The sequence below is a fragment of the Sus scrofa genome, chromosome 13 (genome assembly GCF_054392235.1).
Source record: "Sus scrofa isolate SSC_HxYL_T2T_F1_AM1 chromosome 13, Sscrofa_HxYL_maternal_Yorkshire_Landrace_v2.0, whole genome shotgun sequence".
Classification (NCBI taxonomy): Eukaryota; Metazoa; Chordata; class Mammalia; order Artiodactyla; family Suidae; genus Sus; species Sus scrofa.
The window spans coordinates 26,655,193-26,671,048 of NC_139395.1; the positions used below are offsets into that span (position 1 = coordinate 26,655,193).

Below are 15,856 nucleotides of genomic sequence, written 5' to 3' on the forward strand. Positions count from 1 at the left end.
TTTAGAATTTTCTTTCCAAAGTTGTAGTTTCAATATTCTCCTACTAACAATATATTAGAGTTGCCACTTACCTACAGCCTCAAGCAGTTCTTGATACTGCAAGATATATTAATGGTTCCTTAATGCTGGGTTTGAAATAGCATTTTTCCCTAATGTTTAATAGATATTTTTCTGATGATCAGTGTGGTTTATCATAATTTTATATATCATTAACCATTCAGGTTGTACCACCAGTGAATCACTTATGCATATTATTTGTTCTTTTTCTATTCAAGCATTAGGTTATTTTATTATTAATAATGTTAATAATATTAACTCTTTAGGAATTATATGCAAAGCAAATAGAGCTGTGTAATCCACAGTTCAATTACCAACTTTTATTGTGTTGCTTATTGTCATATTACGAGTTTTGTATTTCAGTATAATTGAATTTTTGTACCTTATTTAAAAAAAAGGTCTTACTTAATCCAACATCATAACTGTACTTAGTTACATTTCTAAAATTTTAAACTTGTTTTTATAATTTTGTTAATCTGTTGGAATTTTCAAATATGATCATCAGATAGGGATCTGATTTGCTATGTTTATGCAAATATAAGCTAAATTTAAATACATGTATGCAGGGATTCTCTGCCCCCTATATTTGGATCTATTTCATCTATTTGTCTTGCTTTATATGAGCACCACCTTGGCTTACTTATCATTGATCTGACATTGCATTTTGGTTTTTGCTCAGTTTAGTGCTGCTTCGCCAGTAACTCTTTTATTTTTTATTTTATTTATTTATTTTTTGTCTTTTTGTCTTTTGTTGTTGTTGTTGTTGTTGTTGTTGCTATTTCTTGGGCCACTCCCACGGCATATGGAGGTTCCCAGGCTAGGGGTTGAATCGAAGCTGTAGCCACCGGCCTACGCCAGAGCCACAGCAACGCGGGATCCGAGCCGCGTCTGCAACCTACACCACAGCTCACGGCAACGCCGGATCTTTAAGCCACTGAGCAAGGGCAGGGACTGAACCCGCAACCTCATGGTTCCTAGTCGGATTCGTTAACCACTGCGCCACGACGGGAACTCCGCCAGTAACTCTTTTAGTTGAAGTGTAGTTGATTTACAAATTGTGTTAGCAACCTCACTGTTAACTATTACTCAAAATGTGCTTACTTTATCTTTTCTTTCTTTCTTCCTTCCTCTCTTTCTTGATCCATCCTTCCTTCCTTCCTTCTTTCTTGTCTTTTTAGAACCACACTTGTCATGTCGCAACAGAAGAAAGGGTGGGGGAAAAAACTGTAACTGCAATGTATACATCTAAGGATGACCTGACCCCCTTGCTGTACAGTGGGAAAAAAAAAAAAAAAAAAAAAAAGAATAGATTTACAAGGAGATCCTGCTGAATAGCATTGAGAACTATGTCTAGATACTCATGTTGCAACAGAAGAAAGGGTGGGGAAAAAATGTAATGTATACATGTAAGGATAACTTGATCCCCTTGCTGTACAATGGGAAAATAAAATAAAATAAAATAAAATAAGATAGCTTTTCTGGGAGAAAAATATTAGATGCACATCATTCATGTAATTATTAAAGAAATTAAAGTGTAATCTTATTATGTTAAAAAAAAAAAAAAAAGAACCACACTTGTGGCATATGGAAGTTCCCAGACTAGGGGTAGAATTGGAGCTGCAGCTGCCAGCGTATGCCACAGCCACAACACCAGATCCAAACTGTAAATGTGACCTATACCAGAGCTCATGGCAATGCCAGATCCTTAACCTACTGAATGGAGCCAGGGATAGAACCCGCATCCTCATGGATACTAGTGGGATTCATTTCTGCTGAGCCATAATGGTTCTTACTTTTCCTTGATGCTTAATTCTTCTATACAAATTTCAAATTAGATGAGCATGAAAGTAATTGCTGATAGGATTTTAGTTTGGGCCCACACTGAATTATAGACCAATTAACATCTTAAAATATCAAATCCTTTCACCTATAAGGTAGTATGTCTTTCCATTTATTAAGGATATTTTTAATGTCATTCAGCAAAGTTTTAAAATTTGCTCTGTAGAAGTCTTGACTATTTTGTTAGACTGAGACCTTAATAATTCATGGTTCTTGTTGCTATGGTTATTTTAAAATTTACATTTTCTAATTGGATGTTTCTACTGTATAGTAATGTTATTTTTTTTTATGTTGGTCTTGTAAATAGCAGTCTTGCTGAACTGTCTTATTTCTAATAGCCTGCCTGCAAATTTTCTTGATTTACCAAATTGACAGTTCTCTTGTTATGGACTAAGTGTTTGCGCCTCTTCCAAATTTATGTGGTTGAAACCTTAGCCCTCAACATGAAAGTATTAGGAAGTGGGGCCTTTGAAAGCCAGTCAGTCATGAAGGTGGAGCCTTCACAAATGGGATTAGTTCCTTTATGCAAGCAACAGCAGAGAGTTTTGTCTTGCTCACCTTTAATCCTATTTTTCTATTAATTTCTGCTTATGTCTTTATATTTTTGCATTTACTTTCTTTGGTTTATTCTGTTATTTCTTTCCCCTAAATTTGTGAATTGAAAAACAATCTCATTGACTTTCAAGTGTTTCTTATTTCCATTATATACATTTAAAGCTATAAATTTGCCTCTGAATAACCTGTGAATTATTACATGCAGAATTTTCATTCCTACTTAAGCAAAATTTCCAGTATGATGCATTATTTGTTTTATAAAATTTAACTCTATCTTAGCATACTTAAACATGAGAATTTTTTTTTGCTCTTTTTGTTATTTATTTCCAGTGACATTGCATTTGAATTAAATTGAATTGAGAACTAAATTTATTGGACTATATATCCTTCATATATGATTATTGGTATGAACATATTTGTAGCCTATTCAGCATAAATTTTTCAGATGGTTTGTGTACAGATGTAAAATGTAGACTTTCTAAGTATTGGAATAGTGTTCTTCATCCATGCATGACATCTAACTTTTTGATTGAGTAGTTAAAATCCTCTTCATTCTCACTCTGAGTTTATGCTAATAAATATATATATAAGTTCTACATTATTTTAATCCTATCAGTGAATGATTTCTTTCATTATTATGTAATAATCATTTTATCATCAATACTTTTAACTTCACAGTATATTTTGTCCAACATCAGTAGTTACCTAAACATTCCTTTGGTTTTCATGTACCCTTTAATTCTAGAAATTTTACTTTCTTTTCAAACTGATATATTCTCTTTTCCTAGTTACCTGTTCTTTGAGAATGGTTCTCAATCTTCATTTTCAGCCTTTCAAGAATTATAGACATTCTTATAGATGCTCGTAGATTACTTTAACTTATTGGGTACTCTTTCTCCTGTGGTTGTCCTCTTTCCCATAGGAGTTCATTTTCTTTTTTTGAAGCCCTGTGTATGCCAGGGCGCTAGGAATTTGAGTTATAGAAAAGTTCTTAAGTTTATTTTGTTAATGTGAGATTTTATATCACAAGACCCACATGCATGTGGCACCATTAAGGTGTTTTATTTTTCATGGAAGATTTTATTTTTTTTCTGTCACCACTGAAATCCTAGACTGAAAGTAACTTTACTTGCTGCATTTAAAGATGGAGTTTTTATAGTACTCCTTTTTGTGTTCATGACAACACAAATGTGCTCTTTATCTGCTCCTTGCCTTTTATCCTAAGGAGTTATATCTATTTCAATATCTGTTGTTTCTATAGTCTTCTGGGGATGACCACTCTATTTTTACATTTCTTCTTGATTTATGTCTTTGAGGGGATCCCTCTTGTTAAATTTTTTATTATAGTTGGATTACAATGTGCTGTCGATTTCTGCAGTACAGCAAAGTGACACACACACACATACATTATTTTTCTCATATTATCTTCCATCATGTTCTATCCCCAGAGATTGGATATAGCTCCCTCTGCTATACAGTAAGATCTCATTGCTTATCCACTCTAAATACAATAGTTGCATCTACAAACCCAAACTCCCAGGCCATCCCACTCCCTCCTCCTCTGCCTTGGTAACCACAAGTCTGTTCTTCATGTCCATGAGTTTGTCTCTATTCTATAAATAGGTTCATCTGTGCCATATTTTAGATTCCACATATAAGTGATATCATATGGTACTTGTCTTTCTGACTTCATTTATTATGAGAATCTCTAGTTCCATCCATGTTGATGCAAATGGCATTAGTTTATTTTTTATGGCTGACTAGTATTCCATTTTGTATATTTACATCTTCTCAGTCCATTCATCTGTCAGTGGACATTTAGGTGTTTCCTTGTTTTGGCTATTTTGAATAGTGCTGCATTGAATATAAGAGTGCATATATCTTTTTGAATGAAAGTTTCTCATGTTGCAACAGAACAAAGGGTGGGGGAAAAAATGTAATTGTAATGTATACATGTAAGGATAACCTGACCCCCTTGCTGTACAGTGGGAAAATTTAAAAAAAAAATTATTAAAAAAAAGAAAGTTTCTTCAGACTATATGCCCAGGAGTGGAATTCCTGGATCATATGGTAGGTCTATATTTAGTTTTCTGAGGTACCTCCATACTGGTTTCCATAGTGGTTGTACCAATTTACATTCCCATCAACAATGTAGGAAGGTTCCCTTTTCTCCACACCCTCTCCAGCTTTTGTTATTTGTAGACTTACTGATGATAGCTATTCTGACCGGTGTGAAGTGGTACCTCATTGTAATTTTGATTTGCATTGCTCTAATAGTTAGTAATGTTGAGCATTTTTTCATATGCCTAGTGGCCATCCATAAGTCTTCTTTGGAGAAATGTCTCAGGTAGTCTGCCTGTTTTTTGATTGGGTTGTTTGTTTGTCTGCTGTTGAGTTGTATGATTTGTTTGTATATTTTAGAGATAAAGCCCCTTTTGTTGCATCATTTGCAACTATTTTCTCCCATTCTGTAGGTTGTCTTTTTGGGGTTTTACAATTTGTTTGTTGTGGAAAAGCTTTTATGTTTGATTAGGTTCCACTGATTTATTTTTGTTTTTATTTCTATTGCCTTGGGGACTGAGCTAAAAAAAAAAGTTTGTATGGTTGATGTCAGAGAATATTTTGCCTATGTTCTCTTCCAGGAGTTTTATGATGTACTGTCTTTGTTGAAGTTTTTAAGCCACTTTGAGTTTATCTTAGTGGATGATGTGAGGGTAGTTTCATAGATTACATGCAGCTGTCCAATTTTTCAAGAACCACTTGCTAAAGAAACTTTTTCCCATTTTATATTCTTGTCTCCTTTGTTGAAGATTAATTGATCATAGGCATCTGGTTTTATTTATGGGTTCTCTGTTCTGTTCCATTGGTCTGTATGTCTGTTTTTGTACCAGTACCACACTGTCTTGATTACTGTAGCTTTGTAATATTGTCTGAAGTCTGGGAGAGTTATACCTCCTGCTTGGTTTTTCCCCCTCAGGATTGCTTTGGCAATTCTGGGTCTTTTATGGTTCCATATTAACTTCTTAGATTGTTTGTTCTAGTTCTGTGAAAAATGTCATGGGTAATTTGATAGGGATTACATGCAATCTGGGATCCCTCTTTTTATACATCTTAGAAACTCAATTAGTTTTGACATATCCACTTAACTTGCTTAAATCCTAACACTCTTTATAAAAATTCAGATTCCTGCAAATATGGTGACAATTTTTCTAAAAACTTGTTTGGCATCAATTCCACACCATATTCTTGAAAAGCAATGGTTAAACATATCTACTACATGATAGAGAGCCTGCTCAGCACTACCATGTTTCTGATTTTGCTGTATTCTAGAGGTCACCTGTGAAGGATTATCTTTACCCTACAAGTGCAAAACTTAGATTCAGAAAGATTAAACTGTTTGTGTGTAACCTCAGAGCCCTAACAATCCCAGGAGGAATGGGATCTCTCAGATAAACTCAAATGTTCCACGTACTTTCCTACATGACATTTCTCTATATCCTCTTTTTCTATTATATTGATAAATCAACAAGCCCTAAATTGATTGAGAATGTTATACTATATTAGAAATATGTCCTTTTAATTATTGCTGACTATTCATCTCATGATGTCCAATTAGATATATCTTGCGCATTTAACATCCATCAACATACAGATATTGTATGACCTGTAGTATACAGCCAGTATGCTATACAAATTCACCACATGTAACATGCATAAATAAATGTCTCCCAAAGCTTTTATGCCCTATACTTTTGTACGAAAGTCATCTATTCCCATGAAGTATCAGATTCTGCTGGTGTGTGTGTGTCAGGTTGGAAAAGAATTCTTCAAGTGACTTGAGACAGCAGTGAAGGCAGCTTCTTGTTGCCTGTAGCCCGCAGCTCCTGAGCATTGTGTTATGAGGCAGATCCAGTTAAGGAATCAAAGCTTACAGATGTGTATTTTTGTGCATAGCTATTTAAACTTGTTTAAAGTCAGTAGTTGATGACATCAAATGGTCAAACACAGGCAGAGAAGAAAGAGACATGGGTATTTCCTGGATTATAGTGTGCAAATTAAGGACCAATGAGATGACAAGACGAGGTCGCTAGTACTCAAGACTCTTGATTGTAGGAACTCACAATACAGCTTGGATTTGCTTAAGCACCAAGGACTTTCTTAACTCCTAGTTACATTTTATAAGAGGTAGATTGGACTTGGGTCATGGCACTGTGTCTCTCTCATTCCATCTCTTGCCTCTGTTGTGTGAATTTTAATTTCAGGGAGATTCTCTTGTCAAGTAGCAAAGGCGGCCTTAGAGAGCTCCAGGATTACTTCTCCTTTATAGCCTTTGATGCAAGAAAAAGAGAGGGGAAGACAAAGGGAGACAGACCTTCTCTTTCCTCCCTCAAGAGCCACTTTAATCCAAGAAAATATTTTGACTAGCTCTGCTCTGTTTGAATCTTGAACTCACTCCTGAGATGTGTAACTACGAAAAAGGGCTCCATTGGCTAGTCAGGGTCCTGCACCCAGTTCGGTGGAGATGGAGATTCGGCTTCAAACACTCGAATGATAGATGGACAATTTATACAAGGAAAATGGGGTTATATTTCCTGAGGAAATACAGGATGTTGGGAAGTCAAAACAACATATGTCAACCACAAAATTTCTACTTTCACATGGGTGTGCTAAGTTAAGGACCCTGGTAGTTTCATAAATTTAAGGTACTGGTGCTTTACTTATTTCTAGAATGTAAATTTTAGATTTGTCCCATCTAATCTCAATACAGAGTAATACAATTATTTTATAGATGTTGTAAATTCAGGGGAAAATAAGAAAGAGTCAAGTTCAGTAATACCATGGGCACTATTTTCAGAAAAATTTATGTACTCAATTATGGACCATGATTATTTTGGCTCACTTCTTACTTATTTAAAGAGAGAAATTCACTTTTTTGCTGTTTCTTTTATCTGGATCAGGGTTTATTCCCTTAATGGAAATCTTAAATTTTCTCGTGACCTATAAGGCTTATTTTTAAAATCAGTTTTCCCCTGGCTTGTTAAAAAAAAAAATCTTCCTTTTTCAATTGGTTAATGTGATTTATTCTCTACCCTCTGAATTTTATTAAAAGCCTCTGCTTTGGGAGAGATATCAAAAGAATGAAAAAACAAGCCACAAACTGGGAGAAAACATTTGTAAAAGACACAACTAATAAAGGGTTGTTATTCAAAATATAAAAAAAACACTTATAACTCAAAAAAGAGAAAAGAAATAACTTAAAAATTGGCTACATTCACTAAAGAAGATACTGAGATGGCAAGCAAGCATTTGAAAAATGCTACACATCCTGTGTCATCAGGAAATGCAAAGTAAAACAATAATGAGATTCTATAGACCTATTAGAATGTTGAAAATCCAAAACACTAACGATGCTAGATGCTAGTGAGGATGTGAGATAACAGGAGCTTTTCCCACTGCTGGTGGGAATCAAAACTCTAGTCTCAGAAATACTAGTGTTTGCACCACTTTATAAAACTATACCAAGGTTATAGAGTCTATATACAGCTGACCCATGAACAACACAGATTTGAACTGTGTGGGTCCACTTATACACTACTTATTTCAGTAGTAAATGCTCTAGTGCTCCATTGTCTCTGGTTGGTTGAATCTGTGGATATAGAGCCAGGGATAAAGAAGTACTGAGGATACTGGGGGCCAACTGTAAATTACATGCAGAATTTCCACTGAGGGGAGGGTCAGCTCCCCTAACCTCTGCCTTGTTCAAGAGTCAAGTTATATGTGTTTGCTAAAAATACTTAGCAGCATTAAATTTTTTTTCAGCAGGGAGAAATTATTTCTGTTACATGTTAGTTTTCATGTTGAAGCTGATAGACTTGATTATGAAGTGAGAATTTGGTAGAGTGGCTCCCCCGCAAACAAGGTCTTAAGACATTAGTGTAAAAAACTGATGTATGCACACACTTTCCAAATTTTTAATAACAGTGCTATTTAATGTTTTGTCTAATTTAGAACTTTGTGAGAACAGGGAGGAAAGGAGGTGATTAAAGGGCACTTTAATCATCTTAAGTAAATGACAGTTTTTCTACTAACACTACTAAAAATTAACAAATAAATCCAAGTCTTAAAATTTTTCTAACATAATTCAAAACCAGCCATGGTTTTATTTCTAAAGAAAACACTTGCCAAGCACTAGAACGTTTTAGCAGTGGGCCATGTTTCAAGAATGTGAAGACATCCCCCCTTGGCTTCTCCTTTGTTCAAATGAACAAATGTCTTTCATGAAAGGTTCTGATATGTTCTCAAACCGCTCAGCAGAAGAGTAATGTGGATATTTTGACCTTTATTCTCAACCGCCCCCTCTCGCTCTGGTGAAAGAGAAATAAGAGGGGTGGAAGAGATCTCTTTCACACATTGATGACATGATGGCAAATGCCTCCATGACTGACAGCAGGCCTGACCTCCTCAGATTTAAGCAGAAAGATCAGCTATTAGCCTCAAGTCTCCACTTATCTAGACTCCAACTCACTTGTTCTACAGATAAAAAAAATCAATTCAGAAGGTGTTACCCAAGAAACATTTATAAATAAATATTTCTCCATCTCATCTGTTTTAAATGCAGCTAATTTGAACAATTTTTTATGGCCACACCCACAGCATATGGAAATTCCCAAACTAGGGGACTGAATCTGAGCTATAACTATGACGCCACAGCTGCAGCAACGATAGATACTTTAACCCACTGCACCAGGCCAGGGATCAAACCCATGCCTTCTCAGTGACCTGAGATGCTGAAGTCAGATTTTTAACTCACTGTGCCACAGCTAGAACTCCATAATTTGAATATTTTTTTTTTCCTATTTCCGATTCCCTTTTTACTTGTGGCTCTTTTGATCACAAAGTGTGTTCCTTGAATCCTGTGACTCCCATCCACATGTGAGATTCCAGGGCAGTAAATTTAGGGAGGGAATTTTGGTTTAAGCTCTGGCTTCTCAAGTTGAAATGTAGACTCTGCTTTGCACATCACAGTCTTCATTCACCATTTATTGGCTGCCCGCTCCCGCCAGTAATTGTGGCAGGATGGGATAATCTGGATCTCATTCATGAACCTTGCCATCATGAAAGGTTTACACACCTCCTCCCCTGCTCTTAGAGTGGTGCCTAATACAAAGGAAGTTCTTGTGAAGAAAGGAAAGAATCAACTAGACAGTCCTGCAATCACACACTGAGCATCGCTCCAGACTGGGCTGCTGTGTAGACTGTTATTGTCTAGGTCTAGAGTGTGTCCATCATTTTATTTTTAGGTTAAAACTTGTTTTTTAGAGTATAAAGCTTACCACAGAAAATATAATATTTTTTAAATATAAAAAAAGCTAAAGTTCACTTAATACTTTGGCATATTTCCTATCAGTTTTTCTGCGCTACACATATATTTGCAAATGCATGTAAATATAAACATGTACATTTGTGCACATACAAAGTATCTATGCATATATACAGCGTGTACCATATATACACATTAGGGGCAAAATTACACTGTGTTGTGTGTGATACATAGATAAATGGAGAAGTCGAGAATGTGTATTCCGCATTTCTGTTTTGCACACTGGCTCCACTCCACAATTTATCAACCTACCATAGGACAAGTAACTCAACTTCTTAATGCTTTAGTTTCATCAGTAATGTGGGGAAAATGAGAATATCTGTTTCAGAGCTGTTGGAAAGCTCGATTGAGCTGATATATATCTAATGTATATAATCATAGGGAATACATACATAATATTAACCAGTTACCAAGTGATTTCCTAAGCATTTTATATATCATAAATACATAAATATGTTATATTATATATATTATATATAATTAATAAATATATTAAATGTAGTATATACAATTATATGTAATTATTTATAGATTTATAAATATACATTTATAGTATAAATGTATAATACAATTGTTTATAATACATAAATATATTTTAAATAATATAATTATATGATAAATAATATATATTAATATATTATAAATGATATAATCATGCATATCTCGTGCAATATATAATGTATTATATATTATATAATTAAATATACTTGTATATTATATGCACAAATATATATTATATATATTATATGTACATATAGATAATGCTTAGGAAAGCATCTGGTAACTCCCTGTGATTACACTGTGATCACTGTAGAGCAGTTAAAGATCCTTGCACATAAAGTTACTGGCTTTGCAGTAACTCTGAAATGATGTAATTTAACCATTCACTTGTTAGACATTCAGTCATTTCTGATTTTTCCATATGTATAATGCTGTGGTGGCCATCCTTGATCTCACTCCTCACAGCTTCTGCTTAGCTTTGTTCCTTATTGTTTTATAACTCTGCTTGAGTTATAAGACTGTAATACAAGAAAAATAAAGACATGCTATTGAAGTCATTACAGGGTATTTCATCTAGGAAGGAAGACTGGAACAAACATGAGATATAGTCAGACCAGCATAGCACAGAAAGCTCAGCACATCAGGGCAAACCCAAGACCAAAGGCAAGTTTTTGTTCTGACACTGAAATTACAAAATAAAATTTATCTTTAAACCAAAAACAACACTGGGAATAATGAGATGGTCTTCCCTCTTGTTTCTACTTTTGTCAGGTATTTATTAGCTCTGGTATATTTTTTTTTGTCAGTTCCATAGATCATATTGTATGACAGAAATAATACAGCTAAATGTTGTAATGGATAAAAATACAAATACTCATTCATATGTCCCACATTTATTGGAACTCTCGGTGTGTTAGGCACTCAAAGAAGCAGAAAATGAAAACAAAACCATACCTTTAGGAAACTCATATTTAGTTACAATAAAATATGATCTTTGCTAGAATAAGAGTATTTTCCAAAGTTTATGGGATAAGGGAACAAGGAAACATTCCTTGTCTGGAGAGAGATACGGAAGGATAGAAGGTAAAAGTCAAAGAAAGGCTCACGAAAGCTACCTTCCATTTTCATTAATGGGATCTACATTCCTGCAACCATATAGTTTATAGTGTTTGGTTTAGCTGAAGCTTCAGGCTACCTTTTGGCCACAAAATTAACCTGAGAAGTCTGAATGGCTTCATCAGAGCCTGGCAATCATGCCTGGTCACATAGAATTTATTTTGCTGTCATGACAGATAACCCCCAAATTTCAGTAGCTGAGCCTTTAAAAAGGTCTCTTTCTCACACAAAGTTCATGTTCCTCCTCTTGAAGCTTCAGGGATGCAAGCTTCCTCTGTCTGAAATGCTACCATTTCAGCACATCACAGCAGTAAGGGATGAAGCTCTCATATGATGGTTTTGGGTTCGGGGCCCTATGGGGACTGCATTTTTCACAATCATATCTTATTGGCCAGAATGCCGTCCCTTGCCCCAACCTAATAGACCCTGGGAATACACTCTTTCCATATACCCCCAAACCAAAAAATTAAATCAAATTTAGTGAAAACACAGTATTGTCATTCCACAGCATGACATTTAGATCATGGACCAGCCTCCACTGACTCCCAACAGTTAGCCTTTCCCAAATTTTGATGGGTAAGGGATGAGACAACTGAAAAGCTGAAGTTGTTTAAGTTCCAGTTTTATTGTTATATCTATTAGATGTGAAAATCAACTCTTAAGTAGTAGTTTTTAATGTTTTATAAAAGAGAATTCTATCACTGTGACTCTAAGAACAGTGAGGGGACAATTCTGTATACTTGATTCTTTTGAATTCTCATTTTCCACTCCTGTTCTTTTTGACAGTTTTCCCTGTTCATCCAGTGGGAATTCTACTCTGCTAGTCATGCAAGATCAAAATCTTAGAGGTATCCATGATTCCTTACTTTTTTTTTTCATACCCTGTACCAAATCTCTAAGCAAATTCTGTTGGCCCTACTTTCGTAATCTGTTCAGCATGAACCGCTTCTCCCTGCCTCTGCTGCTTACAGTTAGTTCAGAACACTGGGTCTCTTGCCTCATGGAAATAGTTTCCCTTGATTCCCTGATTCCATCCTTGCCCTCACTGTTTCCCCCCTAGCCTGAATCAGTTATCTGCTACTGTGCAACAAATTACCCCTAAATTTAGTGCTTTAAAACAACCATTTATCCTCCCACTACCTCTGTGGGCCAGAAATTGGGGAGCAGCTAAGTTGGTGGCTCTCCCTAGAATATCTCTTGAGGCCACAGTCAAGTTGTGAACCAGGATTGTAGGGCTTATCTGGGGCTGGAGAATCAGCTTGCAAGGCAACTCACTTAAGTTAGTCCTTGCTGAGAAAGTTCCTGCTTACGTAAGCCTCTCTGAAGGGCTACGGATCCTCACCTCATTGTCACTGGTTTCCCCAGAGTGAGTGATCCCAAAGAGAGTAGAATGGAAGCCACAGTTCTTTTATGACCCCGCCTTGGAAGTCACATGCGGTCATGTCCATAATATCCTATTGTTTACTTGGCTCAGCCCACTTCTCTGTCTGAGGGGAGTACAAAGAGCCTGAAATGGTTGTCCCTGAGTATCCACTGGTGGAATTGGTTCCAGGAACCCTTCCCCATAACAAAATCCACAAGGGCTCAAGTCTCTCACATAAAATGGAATAGTACCCTTGGCTCTCCATTTGTTCTGTGCTTGGTTGAATCCCCAGATGTGGAACCCATGGATGTGGAGGGAAGGCTCTGTGTACGTGAGGTAGAAAACATTGGTTCATCTTGGAGGCTGGCCATTATGCTCCCCATGGTCTTCTCCACCTCACAGTCAAAATAGACTTTTGAAATATGTAAATTAGATTGTGCCATTTCTCTGTTAAAAATTTTTAATGGTTTCCCATTTCTTTCAGCATAAAAGTCAAGGTTCTAGAAGGCCCCATAATATGTGCCCTGTTACCACCTCCCTGACTTCACCTTTCAGTCTTTTCCCTTTTCTCATATACTGTAGCTGTACTGGCTTCCTAGTTCTCGGAGCAGGAAAATGGCAGTCCCACCCTGGGGCTTTTGCCCTCCTTGTTCCCTCACCTGAAATGGTCTTTCTCCAGAAACCCGGAGGGTTCACTCCCTCGTTTCCATTTGCTCTCATCTTCACTGTCATTGTCAGAAAAGCCTTTCCTTGCTGCTTTATGCCCGGGTCTTCCTCTGGCATACACTTTCTCCCCTTACCCTGCTCATTTGTATTCATAGTGCTTAAAAGCACTGATATTTCAGTTGGTCTAGCTACCTAATGTCAACCATGCTTTATAAAAAGAGACATTTTATCCATTCTGTTCCTACCCTATCTCAGTACTTGTAAATATGTCTGGTATATTGTGGTTTGAATCGTAAGAAATGGCCATAAATGTTTCATCTTATATTAGTTTATGCACATGAAATCTTGACTTTAGGCTCTCAAATAAGGAAAGCCATACATTTTGTAATAATTGGTTATGGAACTCAAACTTTGTTAATGATGTTTAAAAATCAAAAACAAGTGTCTTTTTTGGATTGTCTTCTGGTCTCTAGTTTGGAAACACTAGAGTTTGTGGGGCACAAGTTTTTGGAATTTGTATATTCGGAGGTAAATTTTATGCTTTGTTTCTGCTTTTAGAGGTACAAGGTTAATATTAAAAAGTCATTGGAGTTTTCTTGTGGTGCAGCAGGTTAATGATTCGGAGTTGTCACTGCTGTGGTGCAGGTTTGATCCCTGGCTTGGGAACTTCCACATGCCCTGGGTGCAGGCAAAAAAAGTCATTGCTTTTCTATATACCAATAAACAATGAACAAATGGAAATTGAAATTAAAAGCAGAATACATTTTTATTAGCACTCCCCACAAAAAGGAAATAATTAGGTATAAGTCCAACAAAATATGTGCAAGATCAATATGAGGGGAGCTGCAAAACTCTGAATAAAATCAAGTAAAACTAAATAAGTTGAGAGAGATTTAATGTTCATGGATAGGAAGACAGTATTGTCAAGATATCAGCTCTTCCCAAGTTGATCTGCAGATTCAGTGCAATCAAGATCCCACCTATTTTGTGGATATTAACTCAGTGATTCTAAAATGTATATGTAGTGGCAAAAGACCAGAATAGCTGATGCAATACTGAAGGAAAAACAAAGTTAGAGGACTACCCACCTTCAAGATCTACTAATCAAGACAATGTGGTATTGGCCAAAAAAAAAAAAAAAAAAAAAAAAAAAGATACAGATCAATGGGACAGAATAGAGCCCAGAAACAGACCCACATAAATATAGTCAACTGATATATGACACAGGAGTAGAGGTGATACAATGGAGCAAAGACAGTCTCTTCAACAAATAGTACCGGAACAACTGGACATCTACATGCAAAAAGATAAATGAATAAAATAAATCCAAACACAAACTGTGTACACGTCACAAAAAGTATTTCAAAATAAATTATAGACCTAAACATAAAACACAAAACTGAAAAACTTCTAGCAGGTACTATCAGAGAAAATACTGATGACTTTGGGTATGGCAATGACTTTTTAAATACAACACTAAAGGCACAATTCATGGAAGAGCTAAATGACAGGCTGGTCTTCATTCATAATAAAACTTAGGCTCTGCCAAAGACAATGTCGAAAGAAAGAAAAGACAAGCCACAAACCGGGAGAACATATTTGTGAAAGCCACATGTGATTATCCATAATACACAAAGAACTCTTAAAACTTATCCGTAAGAAGAAAACCCATTAAAAATGGGCCAAAGCCCTTAACAGACACCCCACCAAGGAAGACATACAGATGGCAAATGAACATATGAAAAGATGCTCCACATCCTATAGGTTCAGGAAAATGCAAATTGAAACAATTAGGTAGCACCTTGCAGCTACGAGAATGGCCAAATCCCAGAACACTGACAACACCAAATGCTGATGAGGATGTGGAGCAACAGGAACTCTCATTCACTGATGGTGGGATTGCACAGATACTTTTTTCTTATGGCAGCATCCATGGCATATGCAAGTTCTTAGGCCAGGGATTGAATCCGAAGATGTATCTGTGCCAAGGCGCAATCCTTTAACCCATAGTGCTGTGCTGGGGATGAAACCTGCACCTCTGCAAGCCACTGCAGACAGATTCTTAACCCACTGTGCCATAGTGGGAGCTCCTCGCCCAGCAGTCAGATTCTTAACCCACTGTGCCACAGTGGGAGCTCTTCGCCCAGCAGTCAGATTCTTAACCCACTGTGCCATAGTGGGAGCTCCTCACCCAGCTACTTTGGAAGACAGCTTGGCAGGTTCTCATAAAACTAAATATGCTTTTATTATATGATCTGGCAAAAGCGCTCCTTGTCTTCTACCCAAAGTTGAAAACTTAACATCTTTTCAAAAACCTGTACAGTGAGATTTATAGCAGCTTTATTCATGATTGCCAAAATTTGGAAGCAATAAAAATG

General features: G+C 36.3%; 1 protein-coding gene across 11 annotated transcripts in view; it reads left to right on the forward strand.

Moving 5' to 3' along the window:
- Nucleotides 1-15,856, forward strand: part of RARB (retinoic acid receptor beta) — a 787,370-nt gene that overhangs the window by 164,301 nt on the left and 607,213 nt on the right. For 3 of the 11 annotated variants that reach the window (XM_084987271.1, XM_084987267.1, XM_084987266.1), the window contains one exon: nucleotides 12,236-12,297. The exons of the other annotated variants lie outside the window; for them this stretch is intronic. The gene's annotated coding sequence lies outside the window, so the exon portion shown is untranslated. The remainder of the gene's footprint in view (nucleotides 1-12,235; nucleotides 12,298-15,856) is intronic. 11 annotated transcript variants of the gene reach the window in all.